Source organism: Vombatus ursinus, unplaced genomic scaffold (assembly GCF_900497805.2).
Source record: "Vombatus ursinus unplaced genomic scaffold, bare-nosed wombat genome assembly UNPS02014813.1, whole genome shotgun sequence".
Classification (NCBI taxonomy): Eukaryota; Metazoa; Chordata; class Mammalia; order Diprotodontia; family Vombatidae; genus Vombatus; species Vombatus ursinus.
Window position 1 is genome coordinate 13,795,395 of NW_020954591.1, and position 24,554 is coordinate 13,819,948.

Below are 24,554 nucleotides of genomic sequence, written 5' to 3' on the forward strand. Positions count from 1 at the left end.
ACATCCACTCTAACCACATCTACTTTTTGTAGTTTAAGAAAAGTTAGTACTATTTTTTTTTTTTGGCAGTGGGAAGGAAATGTCTGGACCTGTGATTTTACTGGTTTAAGGAACTTCTGGTGTGGAAACTCCATACCTACAGATTGGAGATTTCTCTATAAAGAGATCACTGGGAGAAACTGATAAGGAAGTAATCTTTTTAATAATGCAAAGAGCCTTAGTAGCACACTCAGGTCACCTAACATAGAGGTACTCTGCGGAGGGTTTTCCTGGGCAATCCTGGATTGCCTAATAGAAGGTAGCCTTCCTTGATTGGTTGTAGAGATGTTAGATGCCCTAAAACCTTAGGGGTACTGGAGAACCCAGTGGAGTGGTGAAATTTTACCTGCTATCCTTCAGGCAATGAAAGTCAGGGGAAAGTCAGTGTTACAATAACAATTAAATTTAACCAAAGTTCAAGAATTAGCTGGCTAAGACTTTTAAGAGAACCATAAAATAATCAATCAATAAACATTTATTAAATGCCTATTATGTGCTAGGTACTGTGCTAAGCTCTGAGGATACAAAAAGAGGCAAAAGATAGTCCCTGCCCTCAAGAAGCTTACACTCTAATGCGGTAAACAACCTGCAAACAAATTGTTGTTCTTTATCCTTCCTTCTCAAAGAGGAGCAAAGACATCAGGAGGGTGACTTGCAAGTGAATTGGATTCAGAGCTATGCAAAATCACCAGCCTCACTCTCTCTTCCAGGGTCATCTGAGTCCAATAGCAAGTTATAGATCAGGAGAGCTGGAGATGACCCCAGATGCAGTGGAGACCTTGGACTTTTTAAGGTAAGTCTTTCCCAGGTCTCAGTTTGTCTGAGGCAATACCCATTCAATGATTTAAGGTTAGGTAAAAATGAGGCAAAAGATGGCCTAGTTGGCCTACTCAAAAAAAACAAAACAAAACAAAACAAAAACAAAAACAAAAAACAAAAAACAATCAAACTGAGAGGGTTAGACCCTCAGGGTTTCTGGCCATAACAGAAGTCACCCAAACAATGACCAAGTGAGGCTTGGACTGGGCCCTATTATTGGCCAATCAGCATGAGCCAGAGTGATTTGGGTTTAAGGCATGGTCAAGTAACTCACTAAGCTCATTGCTTAGTGTCACATTGCAATATCAGGGATGGGATTCTCTTGATTTTAAGTCCAGTAGTCCTTTATTCAAAGATTTCTTGCTCCAGCTTGGAGGGAAATCCAACTACCTTAGAGAACAATTGGATATTGGGAGAAGGGAATAACTATGGGATAGAACACACTTTTCCAGAGTGGAAAGAAACATCAGTGACTTGTGTCACTGGGATACTTTGACTAGTCCTTGCTGTCATGGTGGACCTATGTTCCTAACTTTGTAGAGATCACTCGATCCTTGCTTTTATGGTTCCCTTCAGGATAGCCAGGTCTTCCTATATTTGGAATACTCCTTTCCCCCTCCACTATTATTGTAGATTCTTACCTCTAGTCCTGACACTAACACCTCCCCCTTGACCAACAGGCTTGACCTTGGTTTTTTGCCCTTTGCTCAAAGCAAGCTATGTGGAGGATAAATAGGAAATAACAGAGAGAAGGCACCAGAATTGAGAGGGGTTGGGTAAATCTTCCTGAAGAAGGTAGCATTTTAGTTGAGACTTAGAGGACGCTAAAGAGGTCAGTAGTCAGAATAGAAGAGGGAGAACAATCCAGGCATGGGGAATAGCCAGAGAAAATGCCCAGAACAGAGAGAAAAAGTGTCTTGTTCTTGGAATAACCAGGAGGTCAGTGTCACTGGGTCAAAGAGTATGTGTTGGGGAGTAAGAAGGCTGGAAAGATAGGAGGGGGCTAGTTTATGAAGTGCTTTGAAAGCCAAACAGAGGATTTTGTACTTGATTCTGGAGGCAATTGGGAGACATTGGAGTTTATTGAACTTCAGGAAAATCATATTAGTGGCTGAATGGAGGACAGATTGGAGTGGGGAAAGGCTTGAGGCAGGCAGACCTGCCAGCAGGCTATTGCAATAATCAAGATGTGACGTCATATGGGCCTGCACTAGAGTGGTGACTGTCAGAGGAGAGATGTTGCAAAGGTGAAATCAACAGGCCTTAGCAACAGATTGAACATGAGGGCATGAGAGATAATGAGTAATCTAGGATAACTCCTTAAGTTGTGAGCCTGAGAAACTGTGAGGAAGGTGTTGCCTTCTATAGTAATGGGGAAGATAGGAGTAGGGGGAGAGTAGGGGGAAAGATAATGAGTTCCATTTTGGACATATTGAGTTTAAGATGTCTACCAGACATCCAGTTCAATATGTCTGAAAGGCCATTGGAAATTCAAAATTGGAAGTCAGCAGAGAGTTTGGCCCAGGATAGGTAGATTTGAGAATCATCAGCATAGAGATGGTGATTAAAACCAATGGGAGCTGTTGAGATTACTAAGGGAAGTAGTGTAGAGAGAGAAGAGATGAGGGCCCAGGACTGAGGGACACCTTTGTTAGAGGGTGTGATCTGGAAGGAGATCCAGCAAAAGATATAGAGAAGGAACTGTCAGATAGAAGGAGAATCAGGAAAAAGTGGTATCCTGAAAACCTAAAGGGAGGAGAGAGTGATAAACAGTGTCAATGCTGCAGAGAGGTCAAGGAGGCTGAGGATTGAGAAAAGATCAATGGATTTGCCAATTAAGAGATCATTAGTCACTTTGGAGAGAGCAGTTTTGGTGTAATAAGTTCAGAAGCCATATTTTAAAAGACTAAGAAGAGAATGAGAGGAGAGAAAGTAGAAGCATGTGTTTTAAATGACCTTCTCCAGGAGTTTGGCCTCAGTGGGCAGAAGAAACATAGGATGATAGTTAATGGGAATGGAAGAATCAAGTGAGGGATTTTTTCAGGACAGGGCATGCTTATCGGCAGTAGGGAATGAATCAGAAGACCACGAATGATCGTCAAGAAAAATCAAGAAAGAACAGAGTAAACAGAGGAATTGCTCTTAGCACATGGTTAAGCTGAAGAAATATAGTTTTTTTAAAAGGTCAATATTTCCCAAACTGACTTATAGATTCAATATAATGCCAAAGTGCCCACAAGATAGTTCATAGAAATAGATATTTATAGTAAAATGTTAGATAGAAAAAAAGATGGACAAGAATAGCAATAAGAATTATGAAAAAGAAAAAACCACCAGAGGAAGACAAACACAACCTGATTTCACAATTTACTCTGAAGCAGTAATTATAACAAAAAGTATTAGAAAGAGGACAAAACTTTAAACAAACAAACAAATAAATAGAACTCTAAAATAGTAGCTGTAAAAACTGCATTAGAAAAAGAATAGATAAATGAGTCGGTGGAACAGAACAGAGAATACAGAGAAAGAACCTCAGTATATGTAAAAGATCTATGTTTCATAAATCTAAGCTTTAAATGTCTAGGGAAGGACTCTATTTGATAAATATTTCCAGAGAAAACTGAATGATAAAAAAATGGATCTGAAGTCATTCCTCATATAATTCTGCACAATATACTTTATGAGGGTCATTCATATAAATATAAGAAGAAAAAGGAATATGTTCTTGTCAGCTTCAGAAAGGAGGGACAATATTATTAATTAAAAATACCAGTTATTGGAGACAAAGATGATGGGTGTGATTATGAAGGAAAAAGGATTTTTCACATAACAAAAGCAATACTAGGAAACTTATAGAAGAATATTTTTTCTCCAAGTCAAGTCTGGGATAATCCTATCAAGTTCCAAGTCCTGGCACCTTGGTTTCAAAGCGATTCCCTGCAGATCATCATGGCTTTCGCTTCTGGTTCTGGGAACTCTACCACATGAACCTAGAACTAAAAAAGACAAGTGGAACAGACCAAGACCCATAGCCCAGTTCTCAGGGTGAAGAGATGGTAACAGTCTTTCCCCCAACCCAGTTTAGTTATTTGTGCTTGTTTTGTGGTTGAACAGGATCTTCAACCCTAGATGCACAGCTGGAAAGCCTGGTGTTTTAAAATGTCTGGTAGTTTTTAAAATGCAGCCTGATCCAGCTGTGCAGCCAATGGTAAGAAGCTGCTCCGGTATGTATGCTATGCATGACTACTTAAGTAGTAAGTGTGAGATTTTGACCCATAGCCTACAACTTCAAATCCAGTCTTTAAAAAAAAAAAAAAAGGACCAATCTCTGAACCAAATGATTTCTAAGTACTTCAAGTACTTAGAAAACCCAGGAAATCCCCTCTCCCCTACCCATTATGTACTCTGGAGGTGCAGGGAAAGTCCAACCAAATCCCTTTTTCTCCTGATTCTGTTGTCATTTAAAGACTGTGATGAGGACCCACTGCCAATTGTCCTACACATTTGAAGGCCTGATGCTTTACTCAGTTCAGGATTTACACTGAACTAGTGAAAAGAAGTTCCTCAGGGAGAGTGAATATCTAAAAACAGGATAGGAATTAGTGAATTTCCTTTCTTTCACTCTAAACTAATGACAAGAGAATTTCCTGATTCAGGTTTGAGCAGCCTTCGTCTGTCTTATAGTCAGAAGCCTGAGCTGAGCAAGATACCGTTCTAAAATGCTGTTTTTATCTTGGCAGCAACCCCATTTCATGAAGACATAAATTCATCCTCCACTCTGCTGCCAAAGTGATTTTTTTTTTCCAAATCATAGGTTTGATCATGTCATCCTCCCTACTCAATTAACTCCAGTAGCTCCACATTAGGTCCAGGATCAAATGTAAATTCTTCATTTGGTATTTAAAACTCTTTATAATCTTTCCCTCTCCTACTTTTCCAGTCTTACACTGTACTCCCCCTCATACTCTCCATGATCCAGTTACATGGGCTTACTATTTTTCTTAAATAATATTTTATTTTCCCCCAATTACATGTAAAAATAATTTTTAACATTTTTTAAAAAAAGTTTTGAGTCCCAAATTCTATCTTTCCCTCCCTTCCTTCCTTTCTCCCCTCCCTCTAGCAGTAAGCAATCTGCTATAGGTCATACATGTACAGTCACATAAAACATATTTTCCATATTTGTCATTTTATGGAAGAAAACTTGGACCAAAAAAAATGAAAGAAGGAAAGAAAGTGTAAAATAGCATTCGTAGGCCCGTCTTCAGATGCCATCAGTTTTTTCTCTAGAGATGGATAGCATTTTTCAGCATGAGTCCTTTGGGACCGTCTTGGGTCCTTTGGGATTATCTTAGATCATTGTATTGCTGAGAATAGCTAGGTCATTCACAGTTGATCATTGTATAATATTGCTATAATTGTATACAATATTCTTCTGGTTCTGCTAACTTCACTCTGCATCAGTTTGTGTTAAGTCTTTCCAGGTTTTTCTGAGATCATTCTGCTTGTCATTTCTTATAGCACAATTATATTCCATTAATATTATATACCATAACTTGATTAGCCATTCCCCAGTCGATGGACATCCCCTTAATTTCCGATTCTTGGCCACCACAAAAAGAACTGCTATAAATATTTTTACATAAATAGGTCTTTTTCCCTTTTTAAAAAAAATCTCTTTGGGATACAGACCTAGTAGTGGTATTTGAGCCTACCTTTGCACTGGGCTGTACCCCATGCCCGGAAGGTTTTCCTTCCTCATCTCTACTTTTTAACTTTCCTAACTTTCTTCATAACTCAGATCAAATTTCACCTTCTGCAAGAGGCTTCTCCCAATCTTCCCAGGGGCTAGTACCTTCCCCTCTGAGAAATGAGGGTTCTAATGCCCCAGATAGGAGCAGTAAGAAATCTGGGATATTGAGGATTCTTTGGAGCAGTGGAGGCATGAGAGAGGAATAATGAGCCAGTGACTCAGGAGAGTTGGACCTCTGGTCCACATTGACATTTTTTCCTCCAAAGGCCAAGAATTTGTTTTGGTTTCATATTCAATTTACTGAAACATATTCAGGGAAAATTTTAAGCTCTCTGATTAGGTTTCTAAGTTTACTGTCTCTTAATCCCATGCCATGGTGCTGTTATTTAAAATATTTTTAGTAGTGGGTATTTGGAGATGAGAAGTCACTTGTGACGATAGCAGCGTTTAGTCATTATCTGGCAATGAGCCTTGGTTCTGGGTGACTTGGTGATTGAGCATGCAGTTCACAAACTGTGCTTTAAAAATAATAAGGTGCAAATTCTCCAGACTTGGAAAAAAGACTGATTTCAGCAGCCTTCTTTGAAATTCACATGAGCAAAGAGAGGTGGCTAGCAGCCTCAAGGTACCCAGAACCCTAAGACATTTCAAATAAGAAGCTATTTCTTCTGAGATGATAGGAGTGGAGATTAAGAACTCAGTCAAATTGCTAAATTGCTTCTCTCTGGAGGGTAGCCTGCAAGCAAATGAAAGGGCCTTTAGAGACTGGCCCAACACCCCCTTCCAGTTAGCTCAAAGCTAAAGGTAAGTGTGTCAACAGGACTTTCATCGAGAATTTGCTACTCAGGTCTTCCCTGACTCCATCCTCCTTAAAGCCGTAACCCACACCAGCTTGGCATGTACAGTTGTTGTTGAGTTGTTTAAGTCGTGTCTAACTCTTTGTGACCCCATTTGGGGGTTTTCTTGGCAAAGATACTAGAGTAGTTTGCCATCTCCTTCTCCAACTCATTGTGCAGATGAGAAAACTGAGGCAAACAGGGTCAAGTGAGTTGCCCAGGGTCACACAGATAGTAAGTATCTGAGGCCAGATTTGAACTCATGAAAAATGAGTCTTCCTGATTCCAAGCCCAGTGCTCTATCCTCTGCATCACACCATGTACAATAGCGTAAGTCATGATAACAAAAAATAGCTTTTTGTTCTTTAACTTTTCATGTAAAACCAATTACTATCTCATAACCTATCTTTGTTCCTCTGAGCTGAAAAGAACTGCATGGCCAAATAGGATTGAGTGTAATACTGATAAGAAGTTTCTTAAAGCTCAACACTTGAAAAGCAAACTAGGAAGCAATGAGAAATAGGTGTAGTTTTTCAGCAGTTAGCTGCAGCACCTGATCTCTTCCATAATCTGGGAATATAGATACATAGTAATTTGAAGTTGTAAAAAGAGTCTTGTGGATTCCTGCCTCTACCAAGCTCACACATATAGATACATAGAAATAAAAACATCTTTTCATTTCAACAGTTTTCCTTCCCTAAAATAATCTCATTTAAAGGCAGGCTAGGTCTATGAGGTAGCTAGGTGGCATAGTGGATAGAGCCCTGGGTGTGCGATCAAGAAGCCCTGAGTTCAAATCTAGTCTCAGATGCTATCTGTGAGACCCTGGGCAAGATGTTTAAGCTCTGTTTACCTCAGTTTCCTCAACTGTAAAATGAGGGTAATAATAGAGCCTACCTTGTGATCAGTTAATATTTTGTAAAGGATATGCTTAGCGGTGGGCAGCTAGGTGGTACAATAGATATAGTGCTGGGCTCATAGTCAGGAAGACTCATCTTCCTGAGTTCAAATCTGGCCTCAGACACTTATTAACTGTGTGACCCTTGGGCAAGTCACTTCAACCCTGTTTACCTTAGTTTCCTCATCTGCAAAGTGATCCAGAGAAGGAAATGGCAAACCACTTCAGTATCTTTGCCAAGAAAACCCCAAATGGGGTCACAAAGAGTCAGAAATACTGAACAACAAAACTTAGAATAGTACCGGGCACATAGCCTGTATAACCTTGGAAAAATTACTTAAGCCTTCCCAACCTCAGTTTCCTTATATCCTTTATCCTTAATAAGGATAAAATGCTACCTCAAATGAGATGTAGGTAAAGCTTTAAAACTTTAAACCCCCTATGAGGGCAGACATTGGAGTGAATTGAGTTCCTGGGTACTAGCTCTACCTCTGACATGGTGGATGTGCCATGGACTGTGGACAAAGCTTGTAACCTCTCAGTGTTCCCAGGCACCTTCTCTGATCATATATTTCAGAGCAGGTGATGATCTGCATTGTCTGAGGAAATTTTCTCACCAGTAATTCCCTATACTTAAAGGCAAGGTGGGGAGAAGACTCTTTATAAATGTCAGTTGTCATCACAGAAAGCAAAGGATTAATTCTCTGCTTGGGATCTTCCAATAAAAGGCAAGCTGCTTAGGACCAAGGATTACATTCTTACCTCTAGCATAATGCCTTGTACACAGAAGGTGTTTAATAAGCATTGAATTGAATTGAAATAATCCGAAGCCACTCACATGGGGAGGCCATAGGTGGCTTCCATTCAATTCCACATTCATCAATCCTTCATATATTGGCAAAGGTATAATATGATTATCTGATACCATGACAAATGCTCTGATTATTCATATAGAAATGGTGAATTATAAGTTTTCTGTAGATGTAAACCATAAAACATTATGTAAATATGGGTTCTCCCATTAATCATTTCTCCCCAAATCTCAAAGGAAAGTAAGGACACCCTTCTCCTACATCCCCCCCCCCCACCATGAAAATAAGATTAAAAAGTAAATCTGTCTGACAACTTTGGCCAAGCATGCTTAAGAGGACCATCCCTTCCTGGTTAGGGGCTTCAGTGATAATTTGCCACAGCCAGGTAAAGAACTCCCTAGTTCCAAACAAGGGTTTTAATTAAAGTTCTGGATAAACATCATGGTGTTTAATACTCACTTCAGCTCCAGGTTATAACTGAGCTTAGGAAAACAAAACCTTAGGGTTGGGAGAATTTCAAAAAAAGAAAAACAAATGGTGGGAGACAGACAGTCTGGTTGAAAGTGATTGCAGGGCGCTGTGAGCTTTGGCATTGTCAACCATGCCCTGGTTTTCATAAGGTAATTTGTATCAAAGTTGTTGAAGTTGGTTGACTCTACCAGGAATTCCAGTTTTTCATAATACATTAGCCAGTGAACTGAAAGTGGTGTTCTTATTGACTTCCGAAGTTTCCACTTGACTTTGCCCATGAGCCGACCTCAGGAATAGAAGATGGCACCAAAGTGGAGTGTTAACCATGGTAATGGAGGTTAGGTCAGGATGACTTTTGTATTACTGGTTGAAAGATTATTAGGCTCATAGAACTAGAACCGAAAAGTACCTCAGAGGCCATCAAACCTAATCCTTTTATTTTACAGATGAGGAAACTGAGGCCCAGGGAGATTATATGCCTTGCTCAAGGTCACAGAGCTAGTAATCCTGCTAGAGGTAAGATTTTGAACTCTAGTCTTTTTGACTCCATCTCCAGCACTCAGTCCCCTGTGCTGTCTGCTTCTCCCCACCCTCCCCTTCCTCTTTCCACTGACAGCCGAATGAAGGAGAAACACAGTAATTCCTCCCTATCTTCTACCTCCAAAGCAAAAAAAAAAAGTTCAGCCCTTTTTCATAGTTACTAGTTATTTATCTTATGTATTTCAGAAATACATTTGTGGATGTACATACTCCTTTTTGTGTATCCATAGTCTTTAAGTCTCCAAGTCTTCAAGACTTGAAGTTCCAGAGGAATAGCCCATCTAGTAGATGAAATATCCATGCAAAGAAGTTCCTACTGATAAAGAAATTGCAGTTCCACCATCCCCGTCTTTCTCCTCCACAGTGCCAGGGTGCTATGCTCCATGCTTGGGATACAAATACAAAAATATGATGTCTAGTGTTTGCCCTCAAAGAGCTTACATTTTGCTGAGGCAAAGATAAGTACCCTAAAAGAAAATATAACCCTTTTGGCTAAGGGTATCATTGGCAATAAGATCTGAGTTACTTTTTGAAGGACTTGAAAGAGTGATAGTTCCAGCCACCACTTTAAAAAGCAAGCTCATTTACCCTACCAGCAACTGCAAACACCTAACAGGAAATTACAAGATGGAAATTCAAGCAAAGGCTATGGTAGCACTTTCCCAAACAGAGAATTCTTTCATTCATTCTCTTCTTTTTCAGTTTTCCATTTAATAATACTTTATTTTTTCCAATTACATATAAAGATAGTTTTCAACATTCACTTTTATAAAATTTTGAGTTCCAAATATTTGTCCCTCTCTCCTTCCCTGTCTACCCTCCCCTCTTCCCAAGACAGTAAGCAATCTGATATAGGTTATACATTACAATCATGTCAAACATATTTCCACATTAGTTATGTTGTGAAAGAAGAATCAGAGCAAAAGGGAAAAACTATGAGAAAGAAAAAAATTAAAAAGTAAAAATAGTATGCTTCAATCTGCATTCAAACTCTTTCAGCTCTTTATCTGCATGTGGATAGCATTTTCCATCATGAGTCTTTTGGAATTGTCCTGGATCATTGTGTTGCTGAGAAAAGCTAAGTCTATCAAAATTGATCATTGTACAACGTTGCTGTTATTGTGTACAATGTTCTCCTGGTTCTGCTCACTTCACTCAGCATAAGTTCATGTAAGTCTTTCCAGGTTTTTCTGAAATCTGCCTGCTCATCACTTCTTACAGGACAATAGTATTCCATTATATTCATATGCCACAACTTGATCAGCCATTCCCCAATTGATGGGCATCTCCTCAATTTCCAATTCTTTGCCACAGCAGATGGAGCTGCTATAAATATTTTTGTACATGTGGGTTCTTTTCCCTTTTTTATGAGTTCTTTGGGATACAGACCTAGAAGTGGTTTTGTTGGATCAAAAGTTATGCACAATTTTATAGCCCTTTGGGCACGGTTCCAAATTGCTCTCCAGAATGGTTAGATCATTTCACAACTCCACCAACTATGCATTATTGTTCCAATTTTCACACATCTCCAACATTTATCATTTTCCTGTTTTGTTATGTAACCAGTGTGATAGGTACAATATGGTACCTCAGAGTTGTTTTGATTTGCATTTCTCCAATCAATAGTGATTTAGAACATTTTTTCATATGACTATAGATAGCTTTAATTTCTTCATCTGAGAACTACCTGTTCATATCCTTTACCACTTATCAATTGGGGAATGACTTGTATTCTTTCAAATTTGACTCAGTTCTCTTCAAATGGCATTTAAGTAACTAATGTGAATTTTCCAAAAGTCATTCACAGTAGGCAGTCTAGTCCATTCTGGAACCTGTCTCCATCCTCCATCATAGTCCTATGAGCTCATCCAGAATAATTTTTCTGAATTGCTGCCTATGGAAAGATATCTCACCTACAGTCTCTGATCTACCACCCTAGCTTTCATGGGCATGATTATTTAAAGTCTTAAGATATCTTTTTTGTCCAATAGTTATTTTTTAAAATAAATTTTATTGATATCTTTTTTATATTGCCTACATTTCTCCCTGTATTCCTTTACTTTCTCCCATATAGCTATCCCCTTATAGCAAAAAAAAATCATCCTAATAATAAAAAATAAAATTGAAGAGGAAGAGAAAATAAATTAGTAAAACTATTTAACATATCGAAAATATCTGATTTTAAATGCAATGTTTCATAGCTGTGGACCCCAATCACTTTGAATGAGGTGAGAAGGGGAAGTAGGTGTCTTCTCACATCTCTTCTTAGGGGTCAAGTTTGGTCTTTGTGAGTTTGCAAGATCCATTTTTGATTGCTTTTGTGGTTGCTGTTTTTTCCAAATAAATTGTTGTAGTTATTTTCTATATTGCTTTCCTGGTTTTGATTCCTTTATTTGCATCAATTCATCTGTCTTTGCCTTTCCATGCTTCTCTCTACTCATCATAATCATCATTTCTTACAACACAGTGCTATTCCATTACATTTATGTACTAGAATTTGTTTAGTCATTTCCCAATCAATGGGCATCTGCTTTGTTCCAATTTGCTTTGCTATAATAACAGTATTGCTATAAATATTTTGGCGTATGGGGAGCTTTTCTTTTTGTCAATGTATTCCTTAAGGTGCCTTCCTAGCAGTGGAATCCCTGGGTTAAAAAATACATATCTTTTAGTCCTTTTATTGCAAATTGCTTTCCAGAACAGTTGTACTAATTTACAACTCTACCTACAGAGTATTAATATGCTTCTTTTTCTAGTTTTTATTTCTTTTAATTTTTTATTTTTAACATTCGTGTTTTTTTAAATTTTGAGTTCTAAATTCTCTACCTTCTTCCAGCCTCTCCCCCACCCATTGAGAAAACAAGCAATTTGATATCAATTATACACATCAAGTTATACAAAACATATTTCCATTTTAGCCATGTTGCAAAACAAATTAAAAAAACAATACAAAGCAATAGATATAAAGAAAGTGAAAAAAGTTTAGTTTAATCTGTACTCAGAGTTCATCAGATCCCTCTTTGGAGGTGGATAGCATTTTTCATTGAGTCCTTTGGAATTGTCTTGGATCACTGTGTTGATCAGAGTAGCTATGTGCAATGTTACTGTGTATATTGTTCTCCTGGTTCTGCTTACGCCACTTTGCATCAGCTCATATAAGTCTTCTCAGGTTTTTCTGAAACCATCCCCCTCATCAACTATTCTTGTTTTTCCACAACCCCTCTAACACCGACCATTCCCATCCCTTGTTATTTTTGTTAGTTTTCTGGGTGTGAGTTGGAACCTCAGGGTTGTTTTAATTTGCATTTATCTTGTTATGAGTTATTTAGAAAATTCTTTCATATGATTGTACAGCTCTTATAAGCTCTGGGTGTCCTTATTCCCAACTTCCACTTTCACTGTTGAATTGATACCAAATTATACTTCTATTTATTTCTTTAATTTTTGCTATTAGAGTTCATCCAGATAGTAGGGCCCAGTTGAGTCAAGTACCTTTGGGTACCAGGAAGGGTGAGGCTAAAAGAAGCAATTTTGGCTCAAAGTCACCATCAGTTTGGGTTGTCTGTGTCCAACTCTACCTTTTCTTGGCCTTTCCCTTGCTTCGTCACTCTGCGCTCATCGATAATTTGCTTATCTGGACCATCCTTCATAGTCTTTTAGTCTGTGGATGCTGGATTCCTCTGGCTCCCAAATATACTCAGCAAATGGACTCCACCCAATCCCTGACTGATAGCCAGACTGATGACTCACCGAGGAGAATCACTCAGGGAGATGGTGTGTTACTTACAAAGGGCACTGCTTCTGGAACCAGATGACCTGGGTTCAAATCTTGCCTCTGATGCTTGCTACCCCAGCCATGTTGGGCAGAGCAACCTCTCTTTAGACCTCAGTTTACTCATTTGAAAAATGAGGGGCCTGGCCTGGATTGCCTCTGAAATTTTTTCTACCTCTAGATCTACTATCCTCGTTCTAAACATCCCACTTGCTGGATGCACATGGATTAGTATTTGAATCGTGGGGGCTTTTCATGGTAATAACTTACTAAGCTTGGCTCATTTGTTGCCAACCCATTAAAAAAATAACAATAACAAGCAATTGGGAACTTCTTCTGTTCATTAACTCAGGTTTAGCTATTCAGTTGCTCACCATGCTAACAGACTTAGGCAAGGAACATCACTAAAACAGTGAATGTTTAATAGGGAGAAAATTCAATTCAACAGACATTGAGGAAGTCTGGTGTAGTAGATAGAGAGCCAGCTTTAAGTTAGAAAGATTTGGGTTCAAGTCTTGTGAATCTGGGCAAATCCATTAAGCTACTATTTCTCCTAGGGACATAAGATTAAAAATTGTAAAATAAGGTCCTATTTACACCCTGATCAAAAGTTCTGTATGCCAGTGAAATCATAGGTCTGGTTTGTTTTTTAACAGTGCAAAATACTAGGGATAAAGAGACAAAATGAAAAACAGTTCCTGGCCTGAAGGAGTCTATGTTCTACTAGGGGAGGGAGGCAGTCACGTGTATAGAGACAATATAATATGAGAGAGAAGTCACTAATAACTATGGATCAGGAAAGGTTTTCTATAGATGGTTGCCACCTCAACTGAGCCTTGAAGGAAGCCAAAGTGGAGGTGAGGAAGGAGTACACGCTCGCCACGAAATGCAACTCTTGCAAAGTCATAGGAGTGGAAGAGTCCAGTGTTCTTATAGTCCTTCCTGCCCTTGAAGTCACTTGGGAAACAATTTCCTTCAAAAAGAAGACTGGACAAAGAATGGCTCAGGCACAGATGCTCTCTTGAGCAGGTTCTGGGGGTGGAAATTTCCAGAAATGGTTGAGTCTCTTTCTAGGATCATTTGCTTTTCCCTCTGTCTCTCTTTATTTGGCTCCGGGGGCACTCTCTCCATGTGGGTCCCAGCATTGGCTTGCCTCAGAAACTATTTTCCAGTCACTGCTCATCTGCTTCTCCACAGTCAGGATGTTTAATCACCTTGCTATGCCCCTTGCTCGGCTCTATGACCCAAAAGAAACATTCTCTACTCATCCATCCACTTAGTGGGAAAAAAATACATCACTCTCTGTTATTTCCCTGAGTGAGAGGGCTCTGCTCAGCCACAGACCTAAGGGGCAGAATGGGTGTTCCTTAGCTCATTTCCTAGGCGGAGGGGGGCAGGGAGGAGGGGCATCTCCTTCACACATGCTCAAGGGAGCCTCTCTCTGTCTCCCAAGGGGAAGGAAAGGGTAAAGGAGTTCCCAGGAGGTGAGAGGATTTGCTTATTTTAGTAAAAGACCCTCCACTCTTGGCTGTCTGCTTACCTCACCTAGGCCCCAACAAGCTGGGGGAATCTCCTACCCTACTCTACCAGCTCTCATCAACTGTAGCATACTGGGTAACAGAGGGGATGGTCTGGCTCCTGAGAGGGAGGGGGATCCCATTGCCAAGAGTTAGACTGCTGTCAGTGGAATCTGATGAAGGAAGTAGGATTTCCTGCCAAGCCAGGGACTTTCCCACTTTGTTCCTCTGGTTGAGAATTTGACCTAAGAGCAAAACACTGGTAGAACTTCTCTATTTTAGCTAGTGAGCAACAGAACTGGACAATAATAATAATAACTAGCATTTATCTAGTGCTTTAAGGTCTTCCAACTGCCTTATATATTAGCTGAGGCAGCTAGAGCACTGGACCTAGAGTCAGGAAGACCTGAATTCAAATCCCACCTCAAACATTTACTAGCTGTGTGACCCTGGGCAAGTCATGTATCTTTTCTCTCTCACTTTGATTTTTCCCATCAGTAAAATGGAGACACTAATGGCACCTGTTTCCCAGGGTTCTTATGAGGAGTGATTTAGATAACTTACATAAAGTACTTTGTAAACCTTAACGTTCTCTGTAAATGCTAGCTATTATTCAATCCTCACGACATCCCTATGAGATAGGTACTATTAACCCCATTTTACAGATTTGACAATTGAGGAAACTGGGTCTAAAAGAGTGATTTGCCTAGGGTCACACAACCAGTAAGTGACTGAGGCATGATCTGAGGTCAGGCCTTCCTGACTTCATGTCCAGAGAGCTATCCATTAAGCCACCTAGATGTCCCCCCTCCCCCATCACTAGGGAACTGATCAAGCAGGCTTTAAATGGAGAGCTTTGAGATCAACAATTGTTGAAATTAAAGCAACAAACCAAAGACACCAAAGAAAATCTTAGTTTTTACAAAATTTTAGTAACTCATTCCATAAGGAAGACACCAAACTTTGCTGAGACTATTTCCTTTCACTCAAAACAATTTTTGCAAATATAAAAAGTTGCTTGCTTCCTTAGCTTCACTTATTGCTAAATTGACTGAAGCGCGGGGCAGGTAGGTGGTGCAGTAGATAGAGCTCCTGCCTTGGAGTCAGGAGGACCTGAGTTCAAATCTGGCCTCAGATACTTGACTAGCTGTGTGACCCTAGGCAAGTCACTTAACCCTGATTGCCTCACTCCCCCCCCAAAAAAAATAAATTGCCTGAAGTGATAAGACTATATACTCTTCAAAAAAAATCTCAGGCTGCAGGACCTGCTCAAGAGTCCCTTCTCACTACAATGAGTATCTGTTCCCACACCTTTCCTTGCCTAGGCTTCTCCTAGGAGTTGGTTTTCCAAGTGACTGCTGAGGCTGGAAGGACCCTGCACTCATTCACTTCCATGACTTTGCAAGGGCTGTCCTGCACAGCCAGTACACATTCCTACCTCATCTCAACCTTTCAGAAGTCTTGGCTTCCCATAAGGCTCATGGTATGTACCACCTTCTACAAGAATCTTTTCCTGATCCCTATAGTTGTTAGTACACTATTTCATCTTATATTGTATTATCTGCATAAATATAACTCTACTCCCCCCATGTTCCTCAGTAGAATATAAACATCCTGAGGGCAAGAAATGTTTCAATTTTGTCTTTGTATCCATGGCAACTTGAATATACTTACAATACTTACATATGGTGTCTGTTTCTTGCCCACGTAGGTCACATAAGTGTCCATGTGGGTCTGTCTAGATGTGGCTCAAGGGAGCCTTGGTATGTAGGGAGCGGGAGACTTGGGCCAAGAGGCCCAAATGCTGCTTTCCTCAGAGAGAAGTTAGAATTATATCAATTATGTACCAATTATATCCCTCTAAATATTGCTAGGCTAGGGATAATAATTTTTAGATTCAAGATATGCTCCTGGTCACTATCCCTTTAATTGGGGAGGAGTATTCCAAGTTATATAGCTAAAGGTTTGATTCCCTTCCCATCAAATGCCAGTTACACAAAGACTGTTACATACAGTAAATAGCAAATGGACTCATTTATCCAAGCCAACAGCAAACAGAAATCAGAGAAGTTAAGCAGATTAAAATATATCAAACAATACACATAATGAATGAGTTCTCCTACTGGGAGTAAGCAATATCTCAGTTCAACCAAGAGACAGTCCCTGAAACCACTCAAGGGGGAATTCTCCAGGGACCTGAGGAGAGATTAGAGCCTAGACTACCATCTCTTTCACAGCTGGGAGCCAGAAGAACTAGAATCTCTCCTCTCGCAATCTCTTATCAACTTCACCATTCTTACAGCCCAGGAGCATTGAGGAATCATTCGCCACTACTGAAGAAAGTCTTTTGTAAATGGACTTGAAGCCTAGGTTGCACTTATTCCTTGTCTCCTGTGATGATAAAGGTATAAAGTAACCTTATCTTTTCACTTTTTGTCTCGTATGTCAATTTACTTCAAATCATTTAAATAAACATTCATTAAGTAACTACTACATGCAAAGTACTATGCTAGTTGTGAGGACACATAACCCTTGTCCCAAAGCCCATTGGTAGGGCACTCACTTACTCAATGATGGAGATAAATGTGGGGCAGGGCAGAGTGGGTGAGAATGAGCAAATTCCAGACTTCTTGAGTTCCCTTTGGGACTCATTAAACTTTAAGACTCCTTGGGAACCCTTCAAATGTTGAGCTTCTTTGGGTGCTCCTGGCTTCAATCCTTGAGAGGGAAGATGGAAAAGACAACCCCACTTCAGATTGCTAAAAGAAGAAACTCTGAAAGACACGAGAGGGGCTGCAAGTCTTTGTCACGTCCCTGTCGCCAGTTTGCTACAGTAGAGACTTCAGGGAATTTGTTTTTCAGTGAGATATAGGATCCTCTCTCTTGGTTGAGTTGAATTACTTTGCTCCCAATGGGAGAGTTCCTCCAGTCTGTATTGTCTGGCATATAATCTCCTATGTGTACCATCTCTGATCCCTGTTTTGCTATAATTTGGATAAATGGGTTTCTTCTCTTTCATTATGTATGTTCATTGTGGAACTGGTATTTGGTGACAAAGGGGTCAAGCCTTGGAAATAGAGCTTGGGGGTCTTCCTTCTCCTTAATAATAATGAAACACAGTAATCACAAGTCACATTAAACTTGATCATGTCCCTTAGACCAACAATATTTAAGCAAGCAAGTAGATATAATTCTAGCTTGGTACTCACTTCTCTCTGAGGAGAGCAGAGTGGCCTCTGGCACCAGCTTCCTATTTCTCCTGGCAGGAGTTAAAGTCTCCCCAGAGAAAGATGGAAGGAGAAGAAGCTAGAAATGTCCATTCTGCCACACAAAGATAGCCCCCTGCTACAGGAGATGGGGACAGTCCTTCACCTCATGTGGGGCTTCACTGATACATGTGAGGCCTTTCCATTGCAATACAGAAACAAGAACAAATCAGTCTGTACCCTTAAGGAACTTGTATTTATGTGTCAGTGACATTTATTTTAGTAACTATAGAACAACAGCAATAATAACAAAACCTAAGGATGCAGTAGCTGAAAACATTAGGAAAGTCTTCATATTGAAAGTAGTGTGGGAGCTAAGCCTAGAAGGATGACAAGGTTTCTGAAAGGCAGAGATGAGACAGGAGTTCAAATACAGAGACTCTCCCCAAGTAATTTATGCTTTAGGAGTGTTTGAACACTGGGCTGCTGTTTTCAATTGCTTCTGTTTCTTATGTGTTTCACAGAACGACTTTTCTATTTTTTTAACCAGGACCAAATGGTTTCAATGATTTCTACTTTGTAACAAAATTTGAGGTCTGGTAATGCCATTCCTCCTTCACTCCTACTTTTTCAATTATTTCTCTTGATATTCTGGACCTCTTGTTCCTCCAAATGAATTTTATTATCATTTGTAAGGTTACTTTTTAAACATTCTGTCAATTATAGGGTTCTCTAGAATGTGTTTTCTATCAGGGCCAGAAAAGCAGTTTAAAAAAAATTATGATTTTCTAAGACTTTAAAATAAAGTTTCATCACTGTGTGGTCCATTAGAAAAGATACTGAACTGGCTGTTAGAAACCTGGGTTCAAATCTGAATTGTTCTGTTTTCCTCTTATTTGACCCTATTCAAACCATTTCCCCCTCTAGACTTCTGAAAGATGAGGAGGGTGGATTGGATGACCTCTAATGACCCAGTAGCTCCAAATCCAATGATGCATTCAGAATCCCTCAGAAAAGGAGAAGGAAACATTTAGCCACTTCTCTTGTCTGCACACACTGTTTCCAGAGCATAGCACCATCTAAGTATCTGTATTTGCTTTTGCAGTATCGTTTCCCAGCTATCTGCAAACCATCCTTCCTATTCTCACACAGGCCATCATCCCTACCAGAAACATGGACTGTGTTCCTGGAACCAGTCAGAGATCTGATAGCTGAGCTTTTGCCTTATCTTGCCTGGAGGTGAGACCCCACTTCATTTTCTGGGGACATCTCCAAACCATGGATACACTTCTCCCCTTCTAGGTCCCTTTTATGTGCTGTCTTCCCCATCTGAATAAGCTCCTTGAGGGGAGAATCTGTCTTTCTTGCTTGTATTTGTTTTTCTAATGCCTGGCTCATAGTAAGTACTTCATAAATGCTATCTATCTATCTATTTATCTATCTATCTATCTATCTATCTATCTATCTATCTATCATCTATCAATCTATCTTTTCCTTTTTCTACCACTAACCTTTCCTTCCATTCTATGAACATGGTGGCAGATTGGAGGTGGTGCTAGAAGACTTGGACTAAAAAATCCCACCTTTCCAGGTATCCATTTTTTAAATGCTAGGTCTCTATCTAGACTTCATGGCTTGCAGCTGCTCTGAAAAAACCCGCTTTGTGGTCTTCCAGTGGACTGTGGGCATGTTACAGAAGCAGGAGACAGGTCTCTGAGCTTTAGAAACTGGCATAATCCAGTGCTGGTGGGCATGTCTCGTCATGAATGCTGCTGGCGGCCATGATGGGAAAAGTTTTGATAGAAGCTTTTAAAATACTGAAAAGCAGGAAGTCTTGTTGTGAGAATTTCTAAGGCTTTTAAATGAATCTCATCTTATCACTGAAATGTGGTTTTTCCCAGAGCTTTAGAATTAGTTTCTCCCTAAACAGTCAGATACTTAGCAAAATAGTAGCTTTTGTGGTCCCTGTTGGGGATTCAGTAAATGGAGAAGTCATTATAATAGCTCATTTATATAACACTTCTCAGGGTTACCAAGAGCTTTCTTCACAACAATAATGTAAAGTAGGTAGAAGAGGTATTATCCATCACCATTGGGCAAATGAGAAACTGAGGCCCAGAAAGATTAGGTTATTTTCTGAGCTAGTAATTGGAGTTGTGATTGGGACCCAGGTCTTCTCATACTACCAGTGCTCTTTCTATTATACCTCCATGTAGAAGCACCCATAGTAGCCAGAGATCTAGCTTTGATAAACACTTCTTTTTTTAAAATGAAAGGCTGAGTGCAACATGTAGCAGGTACTTACTTTAGTAGAACCACGATCCTATCAATGAGAGTAAATCCTCCAATGGTGCAGAACATAACCCATCCATGCCTTCTTATCCTGTGTGACTCTTGTCAATTATATCCCGTACCTCCACAGAAGGTCCACCTAACACCCAGGGCACTTTCCTCATGATCTCTTGACATTACAGCCCACTCACATAGCATCCAGAAATCCATTGTTATCTCTCGATATTGCTGCATGATCCACTGGCTCACCTTCTTTTCTAGTCCTCCATCTCTTTGATGATAACATTCATGTTATTTTGCGCACTCAATTCATCGTTTATAATAATGCTGCACCCTATTACACCCACCAGGTGTCTCTCTATTGTTCTTTGGGTAACTTGAAATTTTGGTTTCTCAAAGATTTTGTATTCCATGATTTGTAGCCTCATAGCAGCCCTAAAAGAAGAACAATAAAAACATGGGGAAGCTTGGAATCATTTAAGGCACTGTGTAATTTCCCAAATGAAAACCAATCTACTTTCTTTTTTCTATTCAATTCTGACATTAAATAAGAACAAAGATGAGAAAAATAGCTTGATTGAATCACCAATAAATAAGGAATAAATTCTGTTGGAGGTAATATAATTGTCAGATCATTGAGGAACCAATTTGAAAGGCATCTAAAAGAGGGGAAGATACCAAAGGTGTGGAAAAAGTCTTGCACATTTTTGATTCTAAAAAATGTGACCAAGAATACCTGAGTAACTATTGAAATACTCCATTAGAAAAGATACTGAACTGGCTGTTAGAAACCTGGGTTCAAATCCCAATTGTTCTACTTTCCTCCTATTTGACCCTATTCAAACCATTTCCCCCTCTAGACTTCTGAAAGATGAGGAGGGTGGATTGGATGACCTCTAATGACCCTGTAGCTCCAAATCCAATGATGTATTCAGAATCCCTCAGAAAAGGAGAAGGAAACATTTAGCCACTTCTCTTGTCTGCACACACAGTTTCCAGAGCATAGCACCATCTAGGTATCTGTATTTGCTTTTGCAGTATCATTTCCCAGCTATCTGCAAACCATCCTTCCTATTCTCACACAGGCCATCATCCCTACCAGAAACATGGATTGTGTTCCTGGAACCAGTCAGAGATCTGATAGCTGAGCTTTTGCCTTATCTTGCCTGGAGGTGAGACCCCACTTCATTTTCTGGGGACATCTCCAAACCATGGATACACTTCCATGTATTGTCTACTCTCCCAGTTATACAAAATCTTTATGAGGGCCATCTGTATGTGAATTGAGGGCATACTTTGTAAGAGCTTTAGTAGGGAACTAATAGGCTTTTTCAAACAATACTCAATAGTGGAACAGATCTTTACCATCTCATAATTGATGTAGAGAATGTAAAAAATCATTGTGCTTATTGTTTGTTGATTAGGAAAAAAATACTTGACTCAGTAGAACAAAATGTAACCTTACAGTATCTTGTAGAGCAAAGTGTCTCCCATCCATATAGCAATCTCATTTAAGATTCCTTGGAAGATGTAACAACATAAATAACCCTGTTCAATGACCCTCTGATAATAATCATCAAGTGTGGCATAAAACAGGGAAGTGTAGGCTCACCAAAAGTATTTCCTACTGTGATGGAGGAGAGTCCAGATCTAAGACTGAGTCTCTGTAGATGTGAAGTCCTCCAGATGCTCTCTTTTGCAGATGACATTGGGTTGAGCACATCAAGTCCCAAGACAAGGCAGAGCCTTCTGGAAGAGATCCAGAATCACTCAAAGGAATTTGGCCAGTGCATCCACACAGGAAAAACCAAATGAATGAAGAATGTCTAGTGACCATATTTCAATATACATCTGGATCAACACCCTTTGAAGCTTGTTCAATAGTAGTATATTTGGGACAGATGGTATAGATGGACAAGGAGCTGAGTATAGAGATGAAAAAAAGAAGAGCAGAACATGCTATATTTCTCTCAGGAAATTGCAAAGGATTTTTACTAATTCCAAGTTTCTCCTAACAACAAAAGCTCTTCTTTTCAATATGAACATTTTTACTGGTTTTACTGTATGTGAGTGGGACCTAGAATACCACAACCTCTGAAGAGCTAAATGTGAGCATAGTATTGAGAGTGATGAAAAGGCACATGGTGGGTGTGATCAGGTTATAACATAGAACCAATGAAGAACAGAAAAAAAAGGATGACATCAAAGAAGAACTGTGTGACAGAAGAAGGTGAACTGGTCACATGGTAAGAGAGATGGATAACAGGTGGACAGCCAGACTGCACCATTGGTACCCTGTTGGTGATGTGAGTTAAGCATGTAATGCTGCCAGTATGGTGGCTGGACTTCCCATCCGACTATTGGTAGAACATGGGTGTGAGCCACCTGGGATGGGTTAGCCATGGATGGTTTGCAACCTGCATTGCTGGAGGGAGCTCTCAAGTCAATGAGATCGCAGACGTGTTTGAGGATCTAAATACATAAACTGCTAATGAGAGCTTAGTACTTTTTGGGTGTTAACCTCTCCTGGGCAGATTTGAGACTAGTAAATTTTAAATTAAAAGGAGAGGTTTGATGCGCATTTATGTGGAGAAAAAAAAAAGAAGCCTATGTTTTTCATGACCTCTAGGGCTTGCTCCATTTCTCTTCTCTTTGATTTTTTTTCTTAGTCTTTCCCTTTTCCTGAATCTCTGCTTCCAAATGCATAGAAAAGACTATTCAGAAACCCCAGGCGTCAAGTGAAACTCTTTAGCTAAAACGTTTAATTCAGAGGAGCCGTTTTCCTTGGTACATCTGTTCAGAGTCTGCAGGTGCTATTGTGTTTACTTTTAAAATCTCTGTTCACATTATCATCCATTTTATTCTCCATTTGCTTCCTCCCTGTTCTCTCTCTGTGAATGTTTAGCTCTCACTCTTTCCCCCTAGTTTTTCTTCTTTTCTCAGTTTCTCCTTCTCCTCTCAAGTTCTACCAATGCTTTCTCCACAGGAATTTTTATTTTACTTTTGACCTCTCTACCAGGAACAGAATTTATTTTTATTATAGATAATTCTTCCTTCCTCTAACTAAAAGGTATCAGCACTGGTTAGAACAACATTCAGTTAGTTCTTTGTTCGTCTGCCAATTATTAGCTGACATTTTATCTCAACCACTGTTCAGGGTGTGACACAGTTAAGATCTGAACAAAGCTGGGTCACAAAAGGGACCAAGACCCAGTAATCCAGAAGAACAATTAGCTCATTTATCAATTACAGTGGTATAATTTGTAGTTCTATTGTGTGGGATACTAATTTGTTAGCTTAAGCAAGATCCTGTACCTTCATCTATTCAAGTAACTGTTGTCCTTTGAGCTGGGCTAATTGGAGAACAGAAGCCTGGCCTTATATAGCAAAGAAAAACCACATGTCCTTCCCTGAGTATAATCAACACCTACAATTGAACAATTTCTCAGTGGCCATGTCCAGAGTCATGGGATTGTAGCATTAAGTGGTGGAAGAGACCATAGAAATACTCTGGTCCACTTACCTCATTTTACAGGTGAGGAAAATGAGGGGCGGAAAGTTAAATGAGTTGCCTAAAGTCACACAGGTGGCAAGTGGCAGAGATGGATATGATCCCAGGTTTTTTGACTCAAAAATTCAACGCTCTTTCCACTACATAGAGATGCCTCCCCACAAAGGGTCATCATTGGGCTCAACAGTATTGTAATTGTGTTGTTTGTAATGCTGATATTTTTCAAAGACACTGATGCTTTTCAGGGGCTCCAGAAGCTTCCTTCTTGTGCTGAAAGCAACTTAGCTTTTTTTTTTTTCCTGTCTTTGTTTTATTTCTCTCTCCCTCATGGCTGTTACTATTTCTTTATTACATTGTTTAATTATTATTTATATCCTATATTATCATTATATAAACATTAATATATTACACTATTACAATGCATTATTACATTATGCTATTTCTCACCATTGCCTTTGGGTCTCCTTCTTGTCACCCCCATCCCCATTTAAAACCACAACCACCTCTCCTGTTTAATGGAAGGTGTTCTTATCTCAGCCACAGTCTTCCAATTGATGAGGATTGGAGCTAAATGCCAAAAAGGAAAAATCCCATCAACTGGCCTTTCATTGTGGCTACACTCAATCTCCCAATTCTGTTACCCTTAACCTAGCCTAGCCCTCCCTATGGCCCCTGGCCATTTCCCACACTTAATCCTAGCTAGGCTCCATTGTTCAGGTCCCAGGAGTTCTGTTCACCCCAGTTTACTGGCCACTCCCATCCGAATATCCTTAGAACCCTCCTCCAGTCACCGCAAACTAACTGGCCACTCCTAGATCCCTCCCACAGTCTTTCTGTATATAAGGTCCATCTTGTCTCTATTAAGATGCTCAGATTACTAAAATCTAGTCACTGCCCTGATTCTTAGAATCTAGCCAATACCTCACAGACTTTTAGATTCCTCAAGAGTCTGGCTAATATGGCACATCTTTAATAAACCTTATCTTTGGCTGAAAGAAGGTTTGGGTCTAATTCTTTTGGGCAGGACCCATGTGTCATGATCTCGAGATCCCAGCATCCCTAAACCTCTAGACCTCATGATAACCACT